This window comes from Mycteria americana, chromosome 5 (assembly GCF_035582795.1).
Source record: "Mycteria americana isolate JAX WOST 10 ecotype Jacksonville Zoo and Gardens chromosome 5, USCA_MyAme_1.0, whole genome shotgun sequence".
Classification (NCBI taxonomy): Eukaryota; Metazoa; Chordata; class Aves; order Ciconiiformes; family Ciconiidae; genus Mycteria; species Mycteria americana.
The window spans coordinates 13332124-13358971 of NC_134369.1; the positions used below are offsets into that span (position 1 = coordinate 13332124).

The 26848-nt window shown below is 44.5% G+C and overlaps 1 protein-coding gene across 4 annotated transcripts in view; it reads left to right on the forward strand.

Moving 5' to 3' along the window:
* Positions 1 to 546: 546 nt before the first annotated feature.
* DENND2B (DENN domain containing 2B) overlaps positions 547 to 26848 on the forward strand; it is a 192897-nt gene continuing 166595 nt past the window's right edge. For 2 of the 4 annotated variants that reach the window (XR_012775859.1, XM_075502180.1), the window contains exon 1: positions 551 to 921. The gene's annotated coding sequence lies outside the window, so the exon portion shown is untranslated. Of the gene's footprint in view, positions 922 to 26848 lie in introns of all 4 variants that reach the window. The other 2 variants (XM_075502183.1, XM_075502184.1) reach the window with 2 other exon arrangements.

Sequence of the window (26848 nt, forward strand, 5' to 3'; positions counted from 1 at the left end):
GGCTCTGCTCCCCAGGGAGCAGGGCTTTGCAAAATTGCTGTCGGTACCTGGTCCGAGCAGGCTGGATTTGAACCGTGGCACCCGGAATGAAGTTCAGAGGCATGCCGCTGCCTCCCTCTCCCCCCTTTCTCCACAGGTACAGTCACTCCGAAGCTACCCTGGGAGCTTGGAAAGCGCGGGCGCCCCGCGTCCCGCCGCCCCGGGGGCTCGCCCGTCCCCGGCGCCCTGATGGAAACCATCTGCTCGGCGACCGAGCGCAGGAAGCGCCGCTCGCTCTCCTCCTTCCTTCCTTTCTTCCCCGCAAGCGGCTCCGCGCGGAGAGGAGCCCAGCACTCGTAGTTTTTTAAATAAAAAAATAAGCGGTATCGGTCCCCTGGGGTAGAGGGAGGAAGAAGATTGTCAGAGCGGGGCTCGGTTCTCCCCTCCTCCTCCTCCTCCTCTGCCCATCGCATCTCCGCGCGGACCGGCCGGTCCTGCCCGGCCCCGGCGGGCTGCTCCCCTCCCTCCCGCCGAGCCAGGACCCGGGTTTGGGGCCGTGGAGGGGGGGCGGCGCCCACCCCTCCGCGGGGCCGGGGCTGGGGCCGGGGCCGAACGCTGCCGGCGGGAGCGGTGGCTCGGCCGCCCGGGGCTGCCCGGCCGCGGCAGGGCTGCAGCCCGGGCCGGGCTGCGCTGGGGGAGCAGGTTTCTTTGTTGGCTGCCGGGTGACTGGTTCCCATTAATCTCCCGCACTGGCCGTGGCCGTCTCCACTTCCTGCCTTTGCATACTTCTCTCTCCCTCGATCTCAGTCCCTTCCCTCCCCCTTCCCTCCCCCCTTTCTTTCTCTCCCTCTTCCCAGCTTCTCCAAAAAAGCCACAACCGCCCGGGCTGCGGGACGGGGGCTGCAGGCGTCCGGCGGAGGGAGCGCACCCCTGCGCGCCTTGGTAAGGGCCGGGGAGCCGCGCTGCCGGGGCGGTGGTCCCCTCTGGGGACCCGGGCAGGGGAGCGGGGCTGGGGGGAGAAACGATTGATCGTGCTCCGGCTCGCCGTCCCTGCGCCCTGAGAGCCGCCCGCCTCCCGGCAGCGGGGCGGGCCGGGGATGCGCGGCGGCGGGGGCTCCCCGGGCCCGGGGGCTCCCCTGGGCCCTGCGGCTCCCCGGACCGCGGAGCCCCCGCGGCAAAGGAGCCGCCGGCGGCCCTGCCGGGGCGGGCCGGCCCCGCGACCCTGGCGGGGGTCCCTGCCCTGCCCGGGGGGAGCGCAGATGGGCGCCGGGTCCTTGCGCACGGGCGGAGCGGGGGGTCGGTGCTCCCGTGCTGGTGCGTCCCGTGCCACCGCTGTGCCTCGCGGGACGTTTCTTCTCGCGTGGGTGGCGAGGACAGAGGCACCCCGGAGGGACAGAGCCCAGGAGACCGCCTCGGCGAGACCGGGTTAACTATAAGCGGGCTGGGGAGCCAGCCCGCCGAGCGCGGGGCTCTGATCTGGAGAGAGAAGGGGAGCTGTGGCACTTCTTTTCCCTTCCAGTGCCCACTCGCATCGTCTAACCAGCCGGCTGTAATGTTTGCATGCGTGTTGAAAAGAGTAGAGGAGCCACCTGGACTCCAGCGGAAGACTTTAGGATCCCAAGACAGATTTAGCTGAAGAGCTAAGGGAGCAGCTTCGGCAGTTCACTTGGTGGGAAAATCAGATGTACTGCTCTTGGCTTGGTACCAAGCGTTTGCTTTACTAAGGAGCAGCGGGTCACCGCAATCAAAGAGTAGTGGCTAGATATGAGAGAGCCTTCTTATGTTTACTTCAGTTTTATCACTCTGATGTACTTTGAATTTTAGTAGTCAAGCTAAATGAAGCCGGATGCATAGTATTATTGCATGGAGTATGTCAATAGCGGTGTTTTCTACACCCTTGTTTTACTGTTGCACTGACTTTGGGGAATAGGTTTTCTTTCATTTTTATTCTGAGTAGTCAGTCTTTAGTTCGGCCAGATATTGAATAATCCAGTAAAAGCCACCTAGAGTGATCAAAACTTGTGGAAGATAAAGGATGAAACTGTTAGTTGTAGTCTGATTTCTGGTGATGCAGAGTAGGATGAATTGAAGTGAGGTTGATTTGCCTTTGAGACTTGGTAATGTTTTGATTATTCATGATTAATATATAGTCAGTAGATGAAAATATTCCATATAGTGGAAGGATAAGTTAACAGCGTAAAAGTAGAAGTATTTTACATTTAAGATGAGATTTGAGAAAATCATGTATGTTTAGGAATGTCAAAATTTAACTTTTATTTTGATGATCAGGTTATGCAGGTGGCACAGTGGAAATCTGTTGCCAGGTTGAAGGGTGAAAGTAAGATTTATGGCTCTGACCATTCATTTCCCTCTTGCTTTAAGATTAGTTATTTAAAGGAAAACTGCAACACATTTAAGCTGATATGATTACTTTATATGATTACTTTATCAAGTTACCTAAGAATATAGTCGAGCACCCGTTAAAGCTAGCTACAGTCTATACACTGTTAAGAGTGACTAGACTGGCAGGAAACTGCCATCTTGCTTCTGGGGTGGAACCAGTTACCTCTGAGAGTATGGAGGAGTGGGGAGCAGGGCTCCTTGGGAAGGGGTGATAGGGTGGGTGGTGCTGGGCCTCACTGGGGCACGGAGACTGTCCTACTCCTAAAAGTACCTAGCATGCGTTCTCCTCTCGTATGCAGAAATAAGGGAGTCCTACCTGGCCTAGCTTTCTTCTGCTCCCTTCAGGGTGCTAAACTCCCCCAGCCAGCTTGCTCAGTGTAGTTACTGCCGTTCCTGGTGCTGGGGAGGAGAGGCGCCTTCAGTCCTCTTCTACCCTTAGAGCATGTTTGTGCTGTGGCTCCCAGAATTTGCTCCAAGGAGCTCAGGACCAAGCATTGCCATTTCCCTTTAAGCAAGTGACTTTTAACATATACTGTAGCTCTTCAAGGAGCGTGTGACCCCTTATTATTGGTGACCCTGTAAACCATTGTGTAATCTGTTGACTGTAATGTACCATGCCAATTTATTCTTGGTTGGGAAGTCTTGCCAAGAACTTGATGGAATAGCATGATTTTATCCACTTTATTGTTTTCATTGTGTTTCATAAACATCTAAGACCCTCTGGGAAGAATCACTGGGGCGGCTGGGCCTCCTTTTTTTAATTGCTGGTTAAATAAAGTTGCCAGTTTAAAAAAAATAAAGTGGTATGCAGGATCTTGGAATGCCTGGAACTGCTAAGCACTCATGTTTAGGAAGCAGTACTATTTTTAGTGTAAGGGCATTTAAAGAAATGATACTAGCCCCTTGTGAAGAGGTCACTGTGAAGTGCGCTGTAGAGTCTGCTTTTAACTGGAGAGCAAAACCAAGTTTCCCACAGTTGAGTAAAGCTGGAGAACCAGGTTTGTACTTTTCCCACTTAACTGAAGAGGGAGAAGATGGACTTTTTGTTAGTTTACAGTAGTGGGAGTGAGGAGGCCCAAATTCTTATCATACAAAAAAAAATACAAAATCCTGGTCTTGGTGAGTCGCTTAGCATTCTGATTCCCTCCAGTGTCTGCGATGGAGATGTAGGACTGAAAGGCATTTAACACTTTCTGAGAAGGACTGGGAACTGGCAGCTGAGAATACGGTGTATCGCTCGGGATCTGTGTTTGTGGGAGGTCACAGCTCTCTTGAATGGATCCCTGGCTGCCATCCTTATCTATAGCTAAAAGAACTGGGGTAAAACTTAAAAAAACAACCAACCAACCAGTGTGTATGTTGAGAACTCAAGGCGATTTGGGATCCTAAATCAATTCTGAATATGGGACTGAGGTTGTTAAATAAATTATTTTGGATCCAGAGAAGACTTTCCTCAACTCATCTGAGAAAGATGGGGACAGACTTTTTAGTAGGGCCCTTTTTAGTAGGACCTGTAGTGATAGGACAGGGGGTAATGGTTTGAAACTGAAAGAGGGTAGATTCAGACTAGATACAAGGAAGAAATGTTTTACAATGAGGGTGGTGAAACACTGGAACAGGTTGCCCAGAGAGGCTGTAGAGGCCCCATCCCTGGAAACATTCAAGGTCAGGCTGGACGGGGCTCTGAGCAACCTGCTCTAGTTGAAGATGTCCCTGCCTACAGCAGGGGTGTTGGGCTAGATGACCCTTAAAGGTCTCTTCCAACCCAAACCATTCTATGATTCAATGATTCTATGATCTGCTTGGAAAATAGAAGTTCTTGCTTTTGATGGCTTAAGAGAATGTGGTTTAGGTCAAAGTTACCACTATGTGCTAGACCCATCATGTCATCTATGGGGTCTTGAGTAATCTAGATATGGTTAATGTAACCCAGTCTCTTGCAGGGCAGAGGACCAAAATCTGGACTGATCAGACTTTCAAAATGTACCAAATGATAGTTAAGTCAAGTCAAGTTTCCGTCCAAACTTCACTGATGCCTTGTTTAACATAAGTTCAGTTTAGATTATGAATTACTTTTTTTTTTCCCTTTTTTTCCCCCCAGTGCCGAGTGCTATGTGTGTTAGTTTTGTCTCTATGCTGTAAAGTGTGTGCAACTGTTGCTTTTCAGATTTTTTGGTCTGCAGTTGGGATTTAGTTGGCAGTGCAGATAGAGGCAAGTTTGGGGAACTGAATGCAAATATTTACATTCTCAATTTGGCCTAGTCCTTGTGCTTGTAAACACTCATAGTCATATTGAACTTTGGTGAGGTTATAAGTGGCTTTGCCAAGCCTTGGAGAGCCACACCCTACAAGACCTGAAATTCCCCCTTTTGAGAAGAGTTTTGGATATGTTTTTCGGGTGTACGTACATCAGCTGAGAGTTAGTACTCGTCACTCTTACCCCTAATCCGACTGCAAAATCTTTTCCTGTATCTTGCTTCTCTTTCATGTAGAAATGCCTTATGCTGGTGAGATGTGTCAAGTTAAATGCCATGGAAGAGAAGTCCTGCCCACCTACGAGGTGCCGTGCAGACTCTTAAAATCCTGGTCTCCTGTGCTGGTCTAGAGCTGTGCCCTGTTAGAGAGGGGCTGTGGTGAAGATCCTTCCTCTGTAGCTACCGTTTTCCCAGTCCTTGCTGTTTGGGTGTGCAGAAATAAAGTTTGAGGACTGATCTGAACAATGGGGATGTTTGCTCATGGAGAATCAGATTTAAGTCCTCTTTTCATTCATATAGGCTTTGAACAGCTGTCAGATTTTGTTAGAAACTTTTTATTCACTAGGGACTGAGCCTGAAAGTTTTTTTTCTGCATTAGCAATTGAACTTTCTGAAGTCCACCTTACCACAAACTGTAGAGATAGGGATCAGCTGGTACGTTAACACTTCATGGCCAAACCACCCTCTTGGTTGGGTATGCCTTTCTATTTGGGTCTGTTGCTCTTAACCAGAGTTTGAAATTAGATATGATAGTTTAGTTGCAGAGAGCTTGAGCCTACAGATAGAGGTGACTGAGTTGGATTGAGTTCCTGTAGGAGTTCCTACTCATCAGTTGAGGTCTGTAACTTTGTATTCTTAGCCAACCTACTTTGGAAGAAGACTGCATTAGCTTAATCCACAGTGAACGTGTTTAGAGTAACCTAACTTTGTTCTCTGTCTGGAGCGTACACCCAGATAGTTAGAACTGTTCAGGTAAATGAATGCTACACTTCATATAGCCAGTGCTTTTGATACGTTCTGCTGCAGGCTTCTGACCTTGGAAATGTGTTTGTTAGGCTGAGGAACACAGGAAAAGAGTAGGCATTCGTTTTTACTGCCACCTTTCACCATTCTTTGGAGATATGTTTGTTTGAGCTGCATCTGTCTGCTGAAAACTTGTCAGCCGCTGCAGTGTAGCTGGGACTTCAGTGATTTTGTGCGAATGGAGAAGTCCTTAAAGACATATTGAAAGCACAGTGAGTTTTTGTCGGAAATGCACCCTGTGTGTGTTCACATGCACAGGAATGGGATGTTATTTCAGTTTAAGTGTATCTGTCTCCTAATTTCTCTTTAAAATGAAGATGTAAAAATGCTTGATGTATGAACATTTAGTGTTAGCACTGGTGCCAACACAGGAAACCAGGTCTTTGAGTTGAAACATTTAACATTATTCCCTAACTCCCACATTATTAAAAACACTCGTTGTGTAAAGTTTTAATACTATTATTCATTTCATCATTTTGATGGGGTCATCACACTGAATTAATGGTTTGCATTTTTTCCCCTTAAGAAAAAGATTAGTTGTCTTCATGGGACATACAGTCACAGGGCACAGATGCTAACCAGCTAGCATTGTGCAAAGTGCCCTGCTCGGCCTGCTATTCCAAGTATTAGGGCAGAGACCAAAGTACTTTAGGAGAGCTGCCCCGGAAGATCTCGCAATCCTTCTTCAGTGAGGAGCAGATGTTCCAGATGTGGACTCTGTTCATTGTTCTGAGAAGTTCTTCAAGTCAGGAGATGGATCTGTCTCTTCACATTTTTGCTTTCAACATTGTTACTTCTTTGAGGGAGTGCAAATAGTTTTTGCAAGACAGGGTGGAATGAATGAGGAGCTCTAATGATTTTGATCCTTTGTCCTGGTGGAAACTCTTATCACACGAGGTCACTGGAAAGGAAAATATATTTGGCCTGAAGTCATGTTTCCTTCTGTGTGGGCACAGTGTGCTAAAGAAAAATGGGGCACATTGACTCACTGTGTGTGAAAGTGCATCTCATTTGTGCTACAGGATTGTAATGATTGGAGTTTCCAGTTTGCCTCGTCTCTTAATCCTGGCTCTAGGCTCACAGGATCCTCTTAGCCAGTGTTCTTCAAATGAGATTCATTAACCAGGAATATTGTTTTGAAGATATGACAGAGTGCAAAAGCACACCAAATCTCCTGTGTGATGGCAGGGTCTGATTATTTCCACTGTTAGGTTGCAAACTGGGTAGCAGTTCCATACCACAACTTGCATTTTACTACCTGCTATATCCCTGCTATATTGTTAACTTTAGTCTTTGAGCAGAACATCCCCCATGCCACTCAAACTGTGTAAGAAATGGTGGACTTGAAATTTCGAGAGGCGAGATCAGAGTAGGAAAGGACAGAAAGGGATCAAAAAGAAGAGGCCTAAAAATAATCTGAACCTCCCTATAGGCCTTCTGTAAATATTACTTAACAATCTCCAAAATTGTTAAAACAGCATCCAGTACTCATCAATACAATTCGTGCACCTGTAGCTTTGTACACGTATTTCTGTTAGCGTTTTAGGGATGCATCCATCACCAGTTCTCCTGTGGAAATGAGTAAATATCCTGAATTATTTAATTATAATGTTTAAAAAAATATTCCATGCAAGGAAAGCCAAGAACAAACACACAGAGCTCATGCTGTCTCCTACTCAGCACCTGTCTTGTCTGGAAGCCCACATGACACTCATGGGTGCTCCTGAGCTTTAACAGCACAACCTTGATTGTCTGTTTTTGGTATTAACAGACCTCAGGATACCTTCTAAGCCTCCCCCCCCACTTCCACAGGTGTTGTGCTCAAGCTCTGCCCTCCCCAGTGCCAGGGATTGGTGCTGAGGGGTTTCCTGCTGATTGGCTCAGTGCTTTATTATCCTCTGAACCAACACCTTGAGCAGGGCTCTCTGAGACTTTTGCTGCCATAGTTGTAGAGTGGTCAGCAGAGGAACTGGTCTTTCTCTCCAGAGATGTCTTCAGGCCTAGGAGGCGAAGGGGGATATTGCTGGGTGGCACAGCTACCTTCTCATGCAGTGCCAAGGTGAGTTGAGGATAATCTTTATTGGCCTGCCCTGCTTTTCCTGTGGCTATGTTAACTTGGACAACACAGGTAACTCCTTAGAAAAAATAAGTTCAAGAGAGGCAAGGGCCCTCAGACTCCTGCCATTTTACATGTAAGTAAAGCTTCATCTAAACCCCTGTGCTTTGGTGAAACTTGCCTGTTAGCTCCCAGAAAAACATTTGTCATTCTTTTTTCTTTGGCTTTTCTTAGTATGTTTCTTTCCTTCTTTCCCCTTTTAGCCCTTGAACCTCCCTCTTGAAGCACTCCAAACCCAGCAGCTGGGCTTTAATGAACTGTATGTGTCATACCCTCTAGTTGTGCTGCTGCTGCATCCAGGCTGTATATGGATGCAAGATTTAGATTTTGTGGGTACCACTTTAACTGTGGCTTGGTGTTCATTAGGCCCTACAAAGGGGATAAATGGTGACAGAGAGAGTCTTTATTTGCCTGTGAGCATTGGAGCTTCTTGTCTGTCATAGAGATTCCCTGATAGCAGCTATTTGAGCTGCAAGAAGTCAGCTGGTGACATATTCCTCTGCTTGGCCGTTTTTTCTGATGTTCAGAGTTGTATCTAGTGGAACACCAAGACAGATGTCAGATAGTGCTTTGCACCCTAAAACCAGTATCACATAAGATTTGATTGAGGTTCAGCTTTAATTCTGGCTTTATTTGCCATTGAGTTATCTCCCTGCAAGACAGTTATCTCTGAGTTGGAGAAACTAACAGAGAAGTTGATGAATGTGCAGCTAAGATGATGTCTCCCAAATGAAACAGTAAGAGAGCCATGAAGTTTTCAGTGGCAAGCACACACTTCAGAGAGAGAATAACAGTGGACAGTAAAAAGTTATGTGAAAAATACACTGTTTGTTTATCCATCCACCTCCATGAGATTGTGCCTGGTGAGGGGACACTCCAGGATATATGGCTGAAGGGAAATGATTGTCTTATCTTTTCAATTGGATGGATCGTTGTATACTGTGATATTTCTGGCAACAGAAAAACTGGAAAGGTTAATACCTGGCATAAAAGCACAGCCTATAAGAAAGATGCGAGAATTTACTTTCTGCCTTGGGTGAAACCAACTTCTCTTTTGAAGATTAATGGCTCAATCCATTATCATTATTTTTAGTGGAGAGCATAATTTTGCATGTAGAGTATGAGATGAACCAGACTGTAGTTTTTGGCATACTAGTGTTGACCCAGAACTACTGTGGATAGACTGATGTGATAGAATAGGCCAGATTCTTTCTTCTTAAGTTTGGAGAGATAGTAGAGCTTTTTGACCTGCAGAAGTGTATCTGAGCTCCCAGGCTGGAGGTATGCTCTGGAAGCAGAATAATTAAGTTCAGTGGCATATTCATGTGAGAAATATGTAATGAATTTTGAGGGACATGCATATTCATGAGCCCATGGATAACAGATAAAACAGCAAGAATCCAGCCCTGGATAGCTTAGTGCTTTGTCTTGGAGCAAAACTTTCTTTTCCCTTTCCCGTATGCTTTGCAGCAGAATAGGTTGGCAACCACACCTGCTTGTCCAGCCTGGACAAACATGTAGTTGGAAGGTTGGCTGGGGTGGAGACCACACAAAGCAGTGTGATTGGACCAGGTGAATTATATAGTCAGTGTCTACTCAATTCTTCCTCACCTGGCACTTTATTTCTGGCTTTGACTTTTCAAATTGTTTCTGAATCCAGCTCCACCTGCCCCCCCACCCCCCCCCCCAGTTAGGCAAAGAGTAAAAGGCAAGTACATGTCAGATGTTTTGAAATAAAGTTTTTTTTTGTGGAGGCTTAGCATGACCCTAAATGTTGGATAGTCAGTGAGAGATTTTTTTAATCCAAGACTCATTGACATAAATGAGATTTTTTTTTTTTTTTCCCAATATATAACAAAGGGGCTTACCTTCATAACTTCTAAAAACTGGATGTGGGAATCCTACACCTGGGGCTAGTGGAGATATGTTATTTTCATGTCGAGGCTTTATCATGTGGACTTTTAAAATCTGAAGGATGAGGGCTTCTGAAGCAAATTAGGATTAGTGGTTTCTGGAGTAGGGCAAATGACAATAAAAACCAGGAGCTGAATTTGGACAATGGCAGAAAGATTATGAGATGTTGCAGCAGTGTAGCACCTTTCATTTGTAAATCTAAAAGCACTTAGCAAAATGTGAATGAATGTAAGACTGCATATAACTTTGGTAGATGAGGAAAGCATCAATACAGATGAGAAGGTTCAGGAAGGTAATCCTGGAAACAGATAAAACCTTTTCTTTCCATTTTCAGCTTAAGTGTTAAAAAATATTGTGAGGCAAAATATTTTCTTTCATCTTGAACTGTAAATAAATACCCAGAGTAGTGCTTTTGAGACAACAATACTGCTGCTGCCCTTCAGTGCTTCAAAAGGCTTTTTTTTTTTTTTTTCAACTAGAAGGTGATTTCAAGTGAAGTTACTTAATTTCAAAATTTGTATGATTGGGTGGTGAGACTAGCAGCATAGTTTAGGCTTTTAATACCATGTTTCTTAACTACTTGATCTCAAATATTTATTAATGGACTAATGTATATATAGAGATACAATGTTAATCAATTTTTTTTTTTCTTGAAAAGCATGAGTTCTTCTGTATCTACTTATGTTTGATTTTTGAGATTTAGTCATAACCATTATTTCTGGTTACAAGGTGGCAGTTATTTTACAAGGTCGCTAACTGGGGAGGTCCCAGTTGACTGGAGGTTAGCGAATGTGATGCCCATCTTCAAGAAGGGCCGGAAGGAGGACCTGGGGAACTACAGGCCTGTCAGCCTGACCTCGGTACCAGGGAAGCTGATGGAGCAGATCATCCTGAGTGCCATCAAACAGCATGTAGAGGATAACCAAGGGATCAAGCCCAGCCAGCATGGGTTCAGGAAAGGCAGGTCCTGCTTGACCAACCTGATCTCCTTCTACGACAAGGTGACCCACCTAGTGGATGAGGGGAAGGCTGTGGATGTTGTCTATCTAGACTTCAGTAAAGCCTTTGACCTGGTTTCCCATAGCATTCTCCTGGAGAAACTGGCTGCTCATGGCTTGGACGGGTGTACTCTTCGCTGGGTAAAGAACTGGCTGGACGGCCGGGCCCAAAGAGTGGTGGTGAATGGAGTTTACTCCAGTTGGCGGCCAGTCACAAGCGGTGTTCCCCAGGGCTCTGTGTTGGGGCCAGTTCTGTTTAACATCTTTATCAATGATCTGGACAAAGGGATCGAGTGCACCCTCAGTAAGTTTGCAGATGACACCAAGTTATGTGGGAGTGTTGATCTGCTGGAGGGTAGGCAGGCTCTACAGAGCGACCTGGACAGGCTGGATGGATGGGCCAAGGTCAATTGTATGGGATTGAACAAGGCCAAGTGCTGGGTCCTGCACTTGGGCCACAGCAACCCCATGCAACGCTACAGGCTTGGGGAAGAGTGGCTGGAAAGCTGCCTGGCAGAGAAGGACCTGGGGGTGTTGGTCAACAGCCACCTGAATATGAGCCAGCAGTGTGCCCAGGTGGCCAAGAAAGCCAATGGCATCCTGGCTTGTATCAAAAATAGCATGGCCAGCAGGACTAGGGAAGTGATCGTGCCCCTGTACTCGGCACTGGTGAGGCCGCACCTCGAATACTGTGTTCAGTTTTGGGCCCCCCACTACAAGAGAGACATTGAGGGGCTGGAGCGTGTCCAGAGAAGGGCAACGAAGCTGGTGAAGGGTCTGGAGCACAAGTCTGATGAGGAGCGGCTGAGGGAGCTGGGACTGTTTAGCCTGGAGAAAAGGAGGCTGAGGGGAGACCTTATCGCTCTCTACAACTACCTGAAAGGAGGTTGTAGAGAGGTGGGGGTCGGTCTCTTCTCCCAGGTAACGAGTGGTAGGACGAGAGGAAATGGCCTCAAGTTGCGCCAGGGGAGGTTTAGACTGGATATTAGGAAATTTTACTTGACTGAAAGGGTTATCAAGCATTGGAACAGGCTGCCCAGGGAAGTGGTTGAGTCGCCATCCCTGGAGGTATTTAAAAGATGTTTGGATGAGGTGCTTAGGGACATGGTGTAGTGGTGGTCTTGGTAGTGTTAGGTTTACAGTTGGACTTGATGATCTTAAAGGTCTTTTCCAACCTATATGATTCTGCGATTCTGATTCTGTGATTTTGTATCTACTATTCCTGCCCCTCCCCCCCATAAATCTATGCCAGAGGCAAAGACACACTCTCAAACATCAATATGCAGCCCAGGTTTACATCTTATGTAGAGTATATTTATCATAAGTATTCAAAAGATAGTAATTTATCCATATAGTTTCACAAATATTCCAAGCAGCATTTTTGCTGGTTTTAACTGGGATAGAATTAACGTTCTTCATAGTAGCTAGTATGGGGCTATGTTTTGGATTTGTGCTGGAAACAGTGGTGGTAACACAGGGATGTTTTTGTTACTGCTGAGCAGGGCTTGCACAGAGTCAAGGCCTTTTCTGCTTCTCACACCACCCCACCAGCGAGTAGGCTAGGGGTGCACAAGAAGCTGGGAGGGGACACAGCTGGGACAGCTGACCCCCACTGCCCAAAGGGATATTCCATACCATATGATGTCATGCTCAGCATATAGAGCTGGGGAAGAAGAAGGAAGGGGGGACACCTTTGGAGTGATGGCGTTTGTCCTCCTAAGTAACCATTACGCGTGATGGAGCCCTGCTTTCCTGGAGATGGCTGAACACCTGCCTGCCCATGGGAAGGAGTGAATGAATACCTTGTTTTGCTTTGCTTGCGTGCGTGGCTTTTGCTTTACTTATTAAACTGTCTTTATCTCAACGCATGAGTTTTCTCACTTTTACCCTTCTGATTCTCTCCCCCATCCCACCGGGGGTGGGGAGTGAGCGAGTGGCTGTGTGGTGCTCAGTTGCCAGCTGGGGTTAAACCACGACAGTATGCTGATTAAATTAGCTATAAACCCCTTTTTATTGATGTAAACAGAGGTTACCTTTGATACACGAGCTAGCACAGCAGATGTTTCAGTTATCCCTAAACTTCATTTTGACCAGGGAGTGGAGGAGACAAAGCCCCTTTCTGCCTTCACAATTTCCTATCTTAATTTATGGGTTCTCAGCTCTCTACAAAGCCTTAACCAGGCTAGATTCAAATAGAATAAAACACGCTCTGGCTTTTTACACAACCCTGCTGAGGTTTTCTAAGTCACTTATGAGAGTTAGATGCTCATTTTCCATTAAAGTCAGTTTGAACCAGATACAAAAATCCTCAGTGTGGCTTTGGCCTAATTGTTTAACAATAAAACATCCACATGCTCTTCTTAGAGGGAACTCAGGATCTTCACATTAGGAATGCGATTAAGTATTGCAAGCAAAATTCAGCAACTTATTGTTTCAATGTTTTCCTTGTATTAAAGCTACTTATACATGTCTGTATATACCTCTACTGAAACAGAAAAGTACCTCTTTCTTAAAACAATTTTATCCCAAAAGATCTGCTTTACTTTTGTTCTCAAACTCAGAAGAAAACAGCTTTCCTCTGTAACATCAGTGTTTTTGTACTCTTATCCCTTTGATTTTTATCCACTCTGGGCATAATCGCCCATAAAGAAGAACGTGCTCATCTTTCTCCAAAAGAGAATAATTTCTTTTTCAGAAGCAACTACTATTAAGTACAATGTCTATAGAAAGACATCAATCCAGGTAAAGAGATACTAGCTTGCAAATCTCTTGTCCTGTTCCCTGCTTCGTTGTTCACTCGCTCAGATCCTTTAAGTCAGTCCATTACCTGCAACCTCAGTTTCTCTGTGCATCTGTAAAGGGATAACTGATATCTCCCTACGTATTCCTGAGATCTGCACATTAAAGAAGCAAAAGTTACTAGATGTTTGTATTAAGCTATTTGTTATGACATGTACCTTTGCAGTTTTTTTGCATTTCTTTCCTGACCTGGAAAAGATGTGATGGGCTGAGATTCCACTTTGAAGGCTGATGACAGTTTCAGTGAGCAGAAGATAGAGCCTGAAAAGTGCACGTGACTTGGGGAGCTCTGAACTTAAGAAGGCAGTACCTTGTGTTTGTTCTGCGCTGACACCTCTAGCCAAGCAAAGAAAAGGTGTTGACACTGGAAGGAGCTGCAGCTGTGCTCCTTTGCCAAATATGAGGTGAAGCCCTGAAGGGAAGGAATAGCAATGACGTATGACCCAGCAAAGAGTATTCAAGACTACTCCCTCGAAGTTGCTGGGACCCTCCAAGGCACCTGAAAATTCACCAGCTGCCAGCTGGGCACTCCTGTTAGATGCTCAAAGCATATAGGTTTCACAGGCCTATTAAAGCAGGACTGTGCAAGGGCACTGTTATGTTATTTTTTGTGATGCAGCAGAAGTTCTGACTTTCCTTTTTCTTGTCACATTTCCTGTTGTCCAGTGATTGCAGCATCTGTCAGGTTACACTTTCATTTAAACAAAATAGTACAAATATGTTTACAGTTAAACATGCCACATAAATACCTTATTTTACTGCTTTATTAAATGTGTAACAAATCTGTTTGGCAGCCACCTAATAGGAAATGATGTATAGGTCTCTCTTGCACATTTACTGGGCTCTAAAGTTTTCAGGTTAAATTGGGTTTTAGATAACACTTTCTCTGAAAAACCTTTCAAATAACCTTATTTCTGAGGTGCCTTGGATTCTGTAGGAACTCTGTTAGTTTTTTATGTATGCCACCTGCTTGAATTGCTAGAGTGACTTCAGTCCCCTGAAGCAAACCTAGCTGCAACTTTTCCAAAATACATTTTTGTACATTGTAAATGGATTGCACGTGGGTAAATTTTTTTTTTGAGCTACGTGGATAAAATACAGAAGGAGGAGAATAAGCAGATAACAGGAGCCTTATTTACATCCTCAACTGTGCTTTGGTTTCTGCAGTGTCTTTTTACTCATGCTTGGTACAACAGCTTTTCTCCTGTCCCCTCTGTTGTGGAAAGGATGCAGGCTGGCTAAGTGAGCTGCTCTTTTTTCTTCCCCCAGTAACTTTTCTGGTCCTTTTTCTACATTCATGTAGACACTTCCACAGAGCTTGGATCATGAGCTGAGTTGGCTGATCTTTCTTGACAGCACTTTATTGTATTTACCAAAAGTTTCTTTCAGTACCATACTAGATTTGTTGCTACTCTGGAAACTCTCTCCTTTCCTTGTAAGCTGGTGGTGGGAGATGGTTTAAAAAAGAGACCAGGCTGGAATCTGACCATTTCTGAGTCAGATGGGGAAAGAAGGAACACTAAGGGGACAGAAAGTGTTTTCAGCTTGTGTATCGTGAGACTGAATGGAGGTGATTTAGTATACTCGCTGCTTGTTTTCCTCAGAGCTGTTCTATGGCTTGAGGGAATCTCTTCTGTAGTCTCCTTGGCTTAGGCAGTTTGTGACCTGCCCCCTGGCCCCACAGCTGCTCCATCCTCAGGCGGTTTGGGCATGTCTTTACACTGGGCCAAATGCCAATTGCATATTTGGGACTGAAACCCCATCTGTTTTTTTTTGAGCCAGAAAAAAAAATCCTGAAAATGAGTCTGTCCTTTTTGTATTTTGTAAAGGATGTTGTTCAAAATAGGGGAAATAGGAGTTTAAACCTTGAACTATATAAATACTTGAGTTATCTCAGCAAAATGCAAGTGCATTAAAGTGTATACAAACAGCATGATACTGTGTTAGATACTGTCTTAGAAGAGGATAGTGAAGTAATGGAAAAAACTCTCAACAAGGTGAAAATGAAGTTAGATCTTCCCAGTAGTTTTGTTTCCCATTTGGAAACCTGATCCATTGATTGTTTTCTGTACTATGCTTAGTAGGAACAGCAAGTGAATTGAAAAACAGGGACAAACATACATTTTTCCATGGCTGATATGTAACAAGATCAGGGTTATATATCCTTCTCTAAGGCTGAGTGATGCCCAGTTGTTGTCCACCTGGGAGCGCAGTTGTAAGAAAACCAATGCCTTTAATACATTGGTTTTCTGCTCCATTTGTCTAGAAAGCAGCTCCTGGGGGATCACTGCACTGTGAGGAGCATGCTCCTGTTGGAATTTGCGATTACCACCTACAGTGCTCTTCCTTACTGTCAGGCCAAATCTCAGTCTTTTCTGCAATGATGTTTGAAAGACTGCTTAAGAAAAGTAGCCTGCATCCCACTCCCCTGCTTCTCAGAGTATTTCTTACTGCACTGAATGTAAAAGGGTGAAAAAAAAATCCCAGTATGATAGTGTTTTACCCGTGCTTAAAGAAGAATGTAAACTTTTCAGCAGGGTGGGAAGCAGTGTGGAATCTGCCTTTGAATTAAGACTAGTGGGTTTGGCAAATCAAGGCGTGTGATGGGAAACTAGTTTTTGCAAGGTCCTCTAAGACTTTCTGACTAAACAGTTTCTCATGAGCTAAACAGTACTGGGAAAGGCTTGCTATGTGGGTAGGAGACCTCCCAAGAGCACGTTTGGTTCTGTGATTCAGCATATGGCATCTGTCCCCTGAACAGAGAAGATATGTATCAGTGGTCCAGCAAGGAGCTGAGGGCAGGGTCCTATTGGAGACCATCGTTGTCAAGTAAGATGTGGATCAAGTGCTGGATTTAAAGTGACTTAACACTTGTGCCTGTCTGCCTGAGGAGTTATTACATCTCTTAGATTTAAACAATCGTGCTAGGCACTCTGAGATCACAAGAATGTAATAATGATTGCCCTGCAACATTAAAGTGTCATCTAAAGATAACACAAGCTCAGCCCACCAACATTATTAAACAATCATAAACAGTACAGATTAAGTTAGCCAGTAAATCAAACCAGGAAAAAACCTCCCTTCTACCCTTACCAACCCCTACAGAGACTTGCTGCTTTTGACTCCTCCTTGGAAGATTACCAAATTTGGGATATTTCTGACCAATTTGGCATAGCACCCTGTGCTTGATTTAAATTCTGGTTTGGTTAACTGCCCTTTTGCCTCCACAAACTTCCCCTCTTGCTCTAAATGGATACAATAATATTTTTTCCTTCGTGCCCTCTATACTTCTGTGGCTTTGTACTGTTAAATGAGTATTATGCTTCGCTCCAGAGACAGCTGTATTTCAGCAGTAGATTAAGCAATTTGTGCGAGTGCCTACTTCTCAGTATTTATTTTTCAAAGGTGTTGCAAGGTTATTAATTGTTAAATGCTTTGAAATTCTTCCTTGAGGAATATCATATGACTTGGAGCAGCATTTGAGTCAATGAAGGCATAAAGTTGTTTCTTGTATGTGTTTTGAAGTCTTCAGGTTGTATTTGTGCAAGTGGTAATACCTATCTCCAATACAGTGCTTTTCACTGCAATTCTCCAAAGTGCTTTGCAAAGCTGATCAGAGCCATTACTAGAGCTAATTGAAAGTTTTTTATTAAATGAAACATGATTAAAATATGCTATTTTGATGGTGCTGAACACTTTGTGGAATTAAGTCGATGCTAGGAGAGCTTCCTAAGGAGTCAGAGTGGGCTAGAGGCCTAACTGAAATGGAAACAAACCCAGTAACTGCTTTTTATGGGGAAAATGGATGTATCGGCACAACTGTCTTTATTGTGCAATGCAAGGTTTTTTGGTTTCATTAAAACATTAAATAAAAGCGAAGGATGAAACTGTGAATATTGTAATGTCCTTGAATGACTTTAGCCAGTATCTCCATTTTGTAGATTAAGAAATCAAAGGAGAGGAAAATAAAATTCCTTGCATGACTGGAGTTGCCTAATATGCCAAAGATGGAGCTGGGGTCTTGAGTCCTTCGGCCACAGAGCTACCTCTCTGATACTTCACCATAGTTTAAAAAGGTACTTGCTTTGCCACTTTTGCATAAGCACTATTATTTTCTTCCAGAAATTAAACTTACAGTTCCAAGCAAAGCAAAGTGTTTAGATAAATAAGGACAGTGAATTTCTCCTGTTCAAAGAAAAGGGAAGATAGGTCTACCTTCAGCTTTAAATGCTTACACTGTAAATGAGAACAAAACATTAACTGTTTCACTGCTGATATATTGCAACAGTTCTGACTTTCTCAGATTAGGAGTTTGAGAGCAGAGTTGAAACTGGAATTAATTTCCTCGATTATAAAAAATAAAATGGATTATTGCTATTTCTCAGTATCTCTAACAATGCACCTGTTATGACACTACAGAATAGATGGCAGGAAAATACTAAAATATACCTGTGGCAGGATGGATTTCATGTTGAAATTTTTGAAAGTAACTGATCCAGCCAAGTAATGCTGTGCTGCCCCACTCTTTTAGGTCATTCTAAAAGACAACGCTTACTCTGCATCGCTTTGCTGTTTATGAAGTGAAAACAAGGTACTGCCTTCAAGTCAGAAAAGGCCTTCCTCTAGCAAACAGCAGAGATTCAATGCCCCATTTATTGTCTTGACATTTTGTTTTAGCGTTCCAGTTTGCAGAGCGGTCTCTGGAGGTTTCTAAAGTATGCATGAATAACAGAGAGAAATGCACTCCTATTTTCTTTTGGGAACGTTGGGGATTCTAGCTTGGAGACAGGCCTGGCTGTCTATCTAAACTCATCTCTCATTCCTATTGGCATTGGCAGGAATCCAGGTGGTATAGCACCCTCCTACCTCATCTTCTACTTTTCCTTGCATTTTGTCTCTATACCTACCTTCATTGTCCATGCCATGCTGTTCACTAACAACTCCACGATCTCCTCGGATGTCTTTTCCATTGGCTGACTTTTATTACCTTTATTCATAGCCCAGTGTTGTCTACAAGCACCAGTTAGTGATTGAAGCCAGATTTCTTGGTCTTCCCACATGCATAAACTGTGTGTGTGTAAGCAATAACAAAGGCCCCTTTTTGATTGGAAAAAGGCAGATATAAGAAGTAGACAGGAGGAGGAGAAATACATGTTAACCTTCATCCATTTATTGGTAGTATACAAAAAAAGTGGTCAAATGTCACCCTCTAACAATTCTCAAAGGTTGTGGGGTGACTGGGCTCTAAGCAGGTTTATGCAGTGTTGGTCTTGAAAAATTATGTATGGGAATCCCCATCGCGTATGGGAGAGAAGTTATGTTTATATCGCAGAACATAAATGAGATGCTAATTTGAATAGCTTTGTAGCGTGGAATGTCTCTTTCCTTCATAGCTGTACATAGTTCAGTGCTTCCCCTTCTTCCTGTCCTCACGCCTGAAGAATGCAGACAAATAGCTGAAAAAGGTTTGTCTCTAGTGCTGTTAGGTCATTAAGGTTCTTGGCCAAAAAATATCCCTGACCTCCCCGGTCAGAGGAAACCGCATCAACAGCAATAGTTTTAAGGAGATTATAGCTAGTGTGTCTCAGCTGTTGTGTATGAGGCCTAAGGGGACAGAGCAAAACCTGCTGTAACTCCTGTTCTCATCCTTAAGCACGTGTCCAGTGAAAACCTTTATGCTTCATTTCACACAAGGATAATGCCTGCGGACGAAACGGAGAGGCATGCTTCCCGTGTCCATGTTTTTGTAAAACTTCAGGACACTGCCCATCAAAATCCTGAGAACGGAGGGTCTGTTGGCCTCTCCAGCTGAAGAAATTCAGCTCTTTGAAGGAGCTGGGCATCAATTATGAAAGTGTGTAATTGGCACTGAGCTGACTGTGCCACAAGTTTTTGCCTTTCAAATTTCAGGGCAAACTACTTCCAACAAATCCATGCATGTGGACATGAAGCATTTTCATTTTTCTATCGGGGAGCAATCAGCACAGCTTTCTGCTATACGGCCAATGCCTCCAGCAAACTTTCTCTGAACCAGAGCTGCCCTGTGGTCTTGCAGCACAAATGAACCTTTGACAGGTGTGATCTGAGAGAGACTGTTTACGACAGACACTGGAAATGTTGTCAAGCTGGCATCAGGGGAGCACCTGAAAAGCTCATACTTGATCAAGGAGACTCATCAAGAGCCAAATCCCAGGATCTTGAGTTCCAGCCAGCAAACAGGAATTCTGCAGGAAGCAAAAGAAAAATCTTGTGGAATATTCTGTATTCTGCCTGCATTACAGCAGGCTGTTTCTATATTTCTCAATACAATCAAATACGCTAAATCACGTAAGTTTTCTTATCAACCTCTTCACAAACAACAGTGGTGGCATATGCCTTATCTCTGTCTTCCTCGTAGTGGATGCTCCTGGTCCTTCACAGTTCTCACTGATCGTTTGGAGTTGTCTCTGCAGTTATAGCTCACTGGGGTCTGTGCCCAGGTCATGTTTTAACCTTTGGGACCCAAAGCTTCTAACATTGGATTTGAAGGCAAGAGGGCTCTAGGGGAACATCTTTTTGGTTCTTAAAAATTCTTCTGTTTCTGTTTTCTTGTTTGTGGCACTCCCCTTTGTATACAGACCTCTTCCAAACTGCTCCAGTTTGATTTTATTTTTTGTTATTTTTTCCCTTGTGTTTTCTGTCATCTTTCTTTTTGCCTTTGGCTTCGCACTCCTCTGAAGAATATTTTTATTCTGTCTCCACATCCTCCCAGTTCAGTTGTCTCATGCACCTGCCCTAGTTTTTCTTGTGCTATTTGTACTGTGAGTTGTTGGATTTTTTTTTAAATTTTATCAAGAAAGTACTTGAATCTTATTGCTTTATTAGAAAAGCTCACAGTAAAGTACTTGATCGTGTTTCTATATGGAAGGTGGAATACACTGACTCTGTATAAACTGAGCCCTCAGTAGAGATTCCCCTGACACTGGGAATCCTTTTCCATTGTCTCTCTCAGGAACCTGGGAAGAGTAATGGAAGAACATGTATCTTAAATCCAAATCAATGTGCAATTCACATCTGTTATTTGAAAGCATAGTGCTTCACCCTTTCTGATAAAGAACCCACATACGGGGTTCTAATCTGACATAATCTTCAAATGGTTAATACCTGATTAGTTTCAGATAAACTTTATTTTCTTGCAGTTGTTGTTGTTGTTCCTAGTCCCAACCTTTCCTGTGTTGTGAACCTTCTTGGGAAGGTTTGCTCGCAGGCTAATTTCACCACATCCAGAAACCTAATGATTTAAACTTCTGGATTCAGTTCCAAACAGCCTATGTTCCCATAAGGCTTGTGTTCATTGCTGAGCATTGTTTTATGTATTTTCTTTATTACATTAAAGACCTCTTGAATGTGGTCACCGTTATGAACAAGTATCTGCAGAACTGAGTATCTTCTGGGGAAACTGAGTTTCGGTTCTTTGAGCAAGCATGTAGTGTTGAAATGGAGCAATGCAGACAGATGTTAGAGCCCCAAACGTGTCCTCATGGAGAGAACATACAGGATCTCTCTTCTTCCTCCAGGTTTCCCTCCTGGAAACCTGGACTACCTGTGGGACTCCCAGGGCACCCATGCCAGCCCACTTTTGCCCTTTATTATTAACTCTTATTGTCTTCACACAGAACATGAGTGTGTCTTTTGTAGGCATGTGGACCAGAATGACCACCAAAGGCTTGAGAGGCCAATGTTGGTGAGCAAAGCCCCCTCTTTTTCTTCTGTGGGGGAACCCCCCCCCCACAACCTACCCCCCAAAAAACCAAAAACCAATCCCCCCAAAACAGAATATGTAGGCAGTGACACTGCAAGAGCTTTTGCATGGCTATTTACAGAGACAACACTTTTTGGGGGTGGGGTGGGGTTGAGGTATACTTAACTGTGTATACTTTAGCAAGAAAATATAAATTGTCCAGATTTACCAAGGAACAGTAAAACTCCCTGGTGTCTCATTACATGTCATTACACACGATGGTTTCATACCTACCAGAACACAGTGTTTGAGCTGAAGTCTATTGAAATAAGAGACTGTCATTCTAATGGTTTGAGTAAGTAGACTTTGGGTAAAGCTCTTGAGAAACAGCAATGTTGCCTGAGACTTGGAGTATAGTTTGTTTTCTTTTAATGAACAAGGCTTTCTCCATGGCTTTTCTTTTTGAAAAGCGGTTTTTGCTATGCAGGATATGAATTGTTGCAGATGGATCGGTTCATTGATTTTGAAGGTATTGCCTCTTTACTTGACTAAGCAAGCAAAACTTTGCTACTAGCCAGGTGGTGGCTGAGATTGTTACAGGCCTAACATATTTAATGAGATAAATCCATTTTTTTTTAGCAGAGGGATATTCTAATTAAAAGGTAGAGTTTGGATTCTGCGTGTGCACACTACTGCTAAGCACAGGAAAAGTAGTGAGGTTAGCACTCGTACTTTGCTAAGAGGCATGGACTTCACTGACTTTTGGGGATAACCCTATCTGAATTGGAAAAGAGGAAGGAAAATTCACTTTGGGATAACTTTTTTTTTCTTCTGGAAATATAACCTGAATCATTGTGTCAAATGAAATGTATTTTTTAATTTTGAAATTAAAGTCCAACTAAACTTCAAAGTACAATTTTTGTTTTGAAATGAAATCTCAATACACCTCATTTTCTAAAATGTTGCAGAAAAACATGTCCTTAATTATTTACAGGCAAAATATTTCAGTGTGGATTTTGTACCACCAAATCTTACTTTTTGATGAACAAAACATTTAAAGCAATACAACTTGCTTGAATATTCTTGTCCATTTTAACAGTCATGGAAACATCCAGATCATTTAGTCCCAATTTCTTCTAGATCCCTGTGGCATAGTGATTTTTTTAAGGCAATCTCTGCTTTCTGAAAATTGAAACAAAGAATGCAGGTAGGTTATTGAGAAAGTAGAGAGCTGTATATAAAAATGGTACCTCTCCCAAAACAAAATGATCTATATCCAGAAACAGTATCTTTGTTTTCTGGTGGCATATAGTATAGGAAGCCACTATGAAGGTGCCTATGCAGTTTATACCCTTTTGAAAAAAACAGATTTGAAGCTTGCATGTGCAACTTCTCTGTTGACCATATACACCATTTCTGGCTTGTATTAGTTTTGCACATCACTACATCACTCTGCAGAACCTGCAATAACTTCTGAAAGTTCATACAGTGCACCTGATTATTGGTGTCTTTGTTCAGCAGAAATCAAGTCTCTGGATTTCTTTGCCTTTCAGAACAGAAAAGAAAGAAATGAATGAACAGAAAAGAAAGAAAAAGATTTTTTTCCTTTGTTTGAAAGGATGGTGTGTAAAGAGGAGGAGTGAATATTCAAAACCAAAAATAAAACAGCTCTAAAACCGGACTCCAGTTTTCTGCCAGTGCCTCCAGCCTGTGGTCCCAACAGGCAGAGTAATACAAGGCCAGAGTGCTCACAAGGATTGCTGTGTATCCTGAGGAAAGCTCTCTGTTGTAGCTCTAGTTTTGCTGTGGGGCTGCAAAGAAGCTCCCTGCCACATTGCATTTAGTGAAAATGGCAGAAGCTTTTGGTAATTTGTTTCCTCAGAGATAGCAAACTTAAAATAAGTTTTTGTTTTTACCCTCAGGTTAGCTAGGAAAATCTGCATAGCTGAGAATCTTGCTAAGTGTGAACAATTGAATTTAGCCATCAGCCCTTTCTGTGAGCAGGAAATTGTATGTTTCTGTGATGCAGTATTTCTAATCAAAGGAAAGATGCTAGCTTGCAAAAGTGCCTTTCCTGTTCACTACATCTGATTGTGTAAGCAGGGATATTTTGAACTCTGCCTGAACCAGATTGGTATCTTACCCTGGGGAATTAATCACCAGGAAAACCAGTGACCCAATTCCCCAAAGCTGCTCTGATACCAGCATAGCTGCTGCTGCTTAAGCTCCTCCATGGGTCAAAAGCATGGTGCTGAAGGCCTCTGGAAAAGATGTTCTGATACCTCCCCTTCCTCCAAAATTCACCTTTAACATCAGCCTCCCTGGCTATCCTGTGATACTTGTCCTAATCATGCTCCAGGGTCCACCAAGCCAGGGAGGATGACCAGCAAATGAAAACAGAGCGTGGTGTGTATGGTCCTGTCTGGAAGCAGAGAGCGAGGGCTGTCCTGCGAGGGAGGATGAGCCAGGAGCTGAGGGTGACCACAGCACAGACGGGACAGTGCCCTTGCTGACCATGGCACAGTCCCACAGTGCCCGAGTGAGGCCAGGTTGGTGACAGTGACAGGTCTCACTGGTAGCACAGTGATTGCTGGGCAGATGCAACAGGAAGTAGCTGGGTGCAAGTTCAATCCAGACAGCAAGTTGGGCCCAGCAAGGACAGGGCTGGGGGCAGGCAAAACTGCAGCATGGCTCAGCCTGAGCTGAAACTGTACTTCTGGGCCCTCGGGCAGCGGCGGTGTGGCTGGAGGTCCCAGGTCAGGCTGGTCAGGGCATTTAAGGGCTGTTGGTGGCACTCAGGGCCCTGACAGCTGCTCTGACATGGGCCAGACACTGACGTGCTGATGGCCCGTGTTATTTACCACGTAAGAAGTCCTTCTGGGCTCTGTGAGAGAGCTCAGGGAATAAAGCACTACTGAGTGAGAGTAAGGAGCAGTAGGGCTTCCTTTCTGGAGGCCAAATTGTGAGTTATGAGTGTACCCCAAGCCAAAGCTAGGGAGAGCCCAACATTTCACTTCCTGAGGGGCAGACTGAGAAATGGGTTGAGTCCTGATAGGCTGGAGTTGCTGTCTTCTGCCTGTTGGTGTCCCCTGCAGTCCCACGGTAAAGCTCCTCTGCAGCTGGGGTGGGTGATCCATTCCCTTCCTCCCTCACATGGTTGTCCAGGACTGCCAGCGTTCTCCACTGTTTCTGCCCACTTGAGTGGGAAAGGACATGCTGAGTTAGCAGAAGCCAGTGTCTCCTCTGTGCTTCTTGTAAAGGCACGGGGCGGGCAGGGAAGGGCGTTTTGCATCTTTACCCGAGCAGCTGTTCCAGCTAGTCCTTGTAATAACACTTCACACGTGCCTAAGGTTAAACTGTAAACTCCTCTGCTGGCATATAGTTGTCTGCTGAGTAATGGGGACTGCTCCTCTCTGGAGACGCTTACTAGTGCAGGATAGGCATATTCTGCCCTGCTGCTTTTTTCAGTTAAAGCTTTCCAAGCATTGCTTCTATCTGGCAAGATAAAATAAAGGCTTCCATTAAGGCAAGCTCCCTCTGTCCTGCCTTCTGTCCTGCACTGTCTTGGGGTATGGGTGGGATGATTCCTAAAGGGCCCATGTTGTGGTTTAACCCCAGCCGGCAACTGAGCCCCACACAGCCACTCGCTCACTCCCCACCCCCGGTGGGATGGGGGAGAGAATCAGAAGGGTAAAAGTGAGAAAACTCATGTGTTGAGATAAAGACAGTTTAATAAGTAAAGCAAAAGCCATGCACGCAAGCAAAGCAAAACAAGGAATTCATTCACTCCTTCCCATCAGCAGGCAGGTGTTCAGCCATCTCCAGGAAAGCAGGGCTCCATCACGTGTAATGGTTACGTAGGAGGACAAATGCCATCACTCCGAAGCTCCCCCTTCCTTCTTCTTCCCCAGCTTTTATGCTGAGCATGACATCATATGGTATGGAATATCCCTTTGGGCAGTGGGGGTCAGCTGTCCCAGCTGTGTCCCCTCCCAGCTTCTTGTGCACCCCCAGCCTACTCGCTGGTGGGGTGGTGTGAGGAGCAGAAAAGGCCTTGACTCTGTGTAAGCACTGCTCAGCAGTAACAGAAACATCCCTGTGTTACCACCACTGTTTCCAGCACAAATCCAAAACATAGCCCCATACTAGCTACTATGAAGAACATTAACTCTATCCCAGCTAAAACCAGCACAGCCCACAAGACTGCCCTTGGGTGGTGGCACTGATGAACTTTATTTGTTGGACCAAATACAACAAAGTGAAAAGCACAGTGTTGTATTTGTATTTTTGTGGCATCTTGCTGTCTTACTCTTTGTGTGCTAATTACATTTATGCATGCCAAAGAGAGGGACATTTCTGTGTTAATGAAGAGTTTGGGTGAATATAATTTTTGGAAAAGGGGAGAAAAAAATGCTTTCCCTGAATCTATTTCTTTAGGACCAGTTGACATTCTGCCTACACACTAAAGGAGCATAAAAATAAATCTGGTTCAGTGTATGGTTTGTTTTTTTTTTTAAATATTAAATAGAGCTGCTGAAAAGCCCAAGTGCAGAATCCATGTGGATAAGAAAGCTGGGAGGGAGAAGTGTAATCTACGGAGCCAAGCATCATCCTTTAGGTGGCCTTTCCACTCTCTGACACCAGCTCCAACACTGGTTTTGTTGGCATGTGGCAAATTCCCAGGGAATGGTATTTCCAAGCAACACGAGCTTAGGAAACAGTGTCTGTCTCCTCCAGTTTTCTCTTGTTGGGTGTTGGATACACAGTGCTCATGAGCTGTCCTGGCAGGAAGGGCTCAGGGTGTGGTGAAATCAGGTTCCTGCTGTGGGGAGGTAATATGCCTGCCCCGCAGCAGTGCAGTGGTGCCTCAGGTGTCAACAGCCCTAGAAGGGTCCTCTTGGGCAGTCAGAGCCAATGCCGTGCTATTGGGAGGTGGATGTATCCCTTTTAAATGATGCAGCAGGTACCACTTTCACCCTGTGGTTCTGCTTGTTGGAAAGCTGTTCCAGTACTTTGCTAGTCCAGTGGTTAGAAATGTTTTTCTAATTTCTAGCCTAGGATTATTTGTGGCCAGTTTCTGTCTAATTTGTTCTTGAGTCAATGAGAAGGAAACGAATGCCGAGTGTAGTGAATGAGGTCTGCCTTGAGAGCTTGTGGAAACAGCTTGCTGAGCAGGTCACTCTCCTGGTCTTGCAGCTTTAGCCTGGTAACTCTACACTTACCTGGAAATATTCAGTGCAGTTCTGATGTCCTTTAAAATGAAGGAACATCGGTCTGGTCCCAAACTTGGAGAAGCCCATGGAAAGGCCCATGTTGACTTCAGTGGTCTTGAGAATTAAGCCTTACAAGGTTTGCATAGAGTTGGTGCCAAATGCATTTCCCACCCACAGTTCAGGCAATGAACATGTGTGCACAAGGCTGGTGCAATTATGAGAGTTCAAAGGGAGCTGTACAACCAAGAAGAAATATTCATAGGCTGATCTGTGCCTCAACAGTATACTTTCACACAGCTGCCCTCTTGTATTGTGGAGCCTCTCCAGAGAAGGGAACATCAGATGCACCCTGGTCCCCCAGGATTATGAGTTGTACACAGATGTTCCCTGGGGACTGGGGTGAAGTTACTGCATGTGGGCTTCCTGCG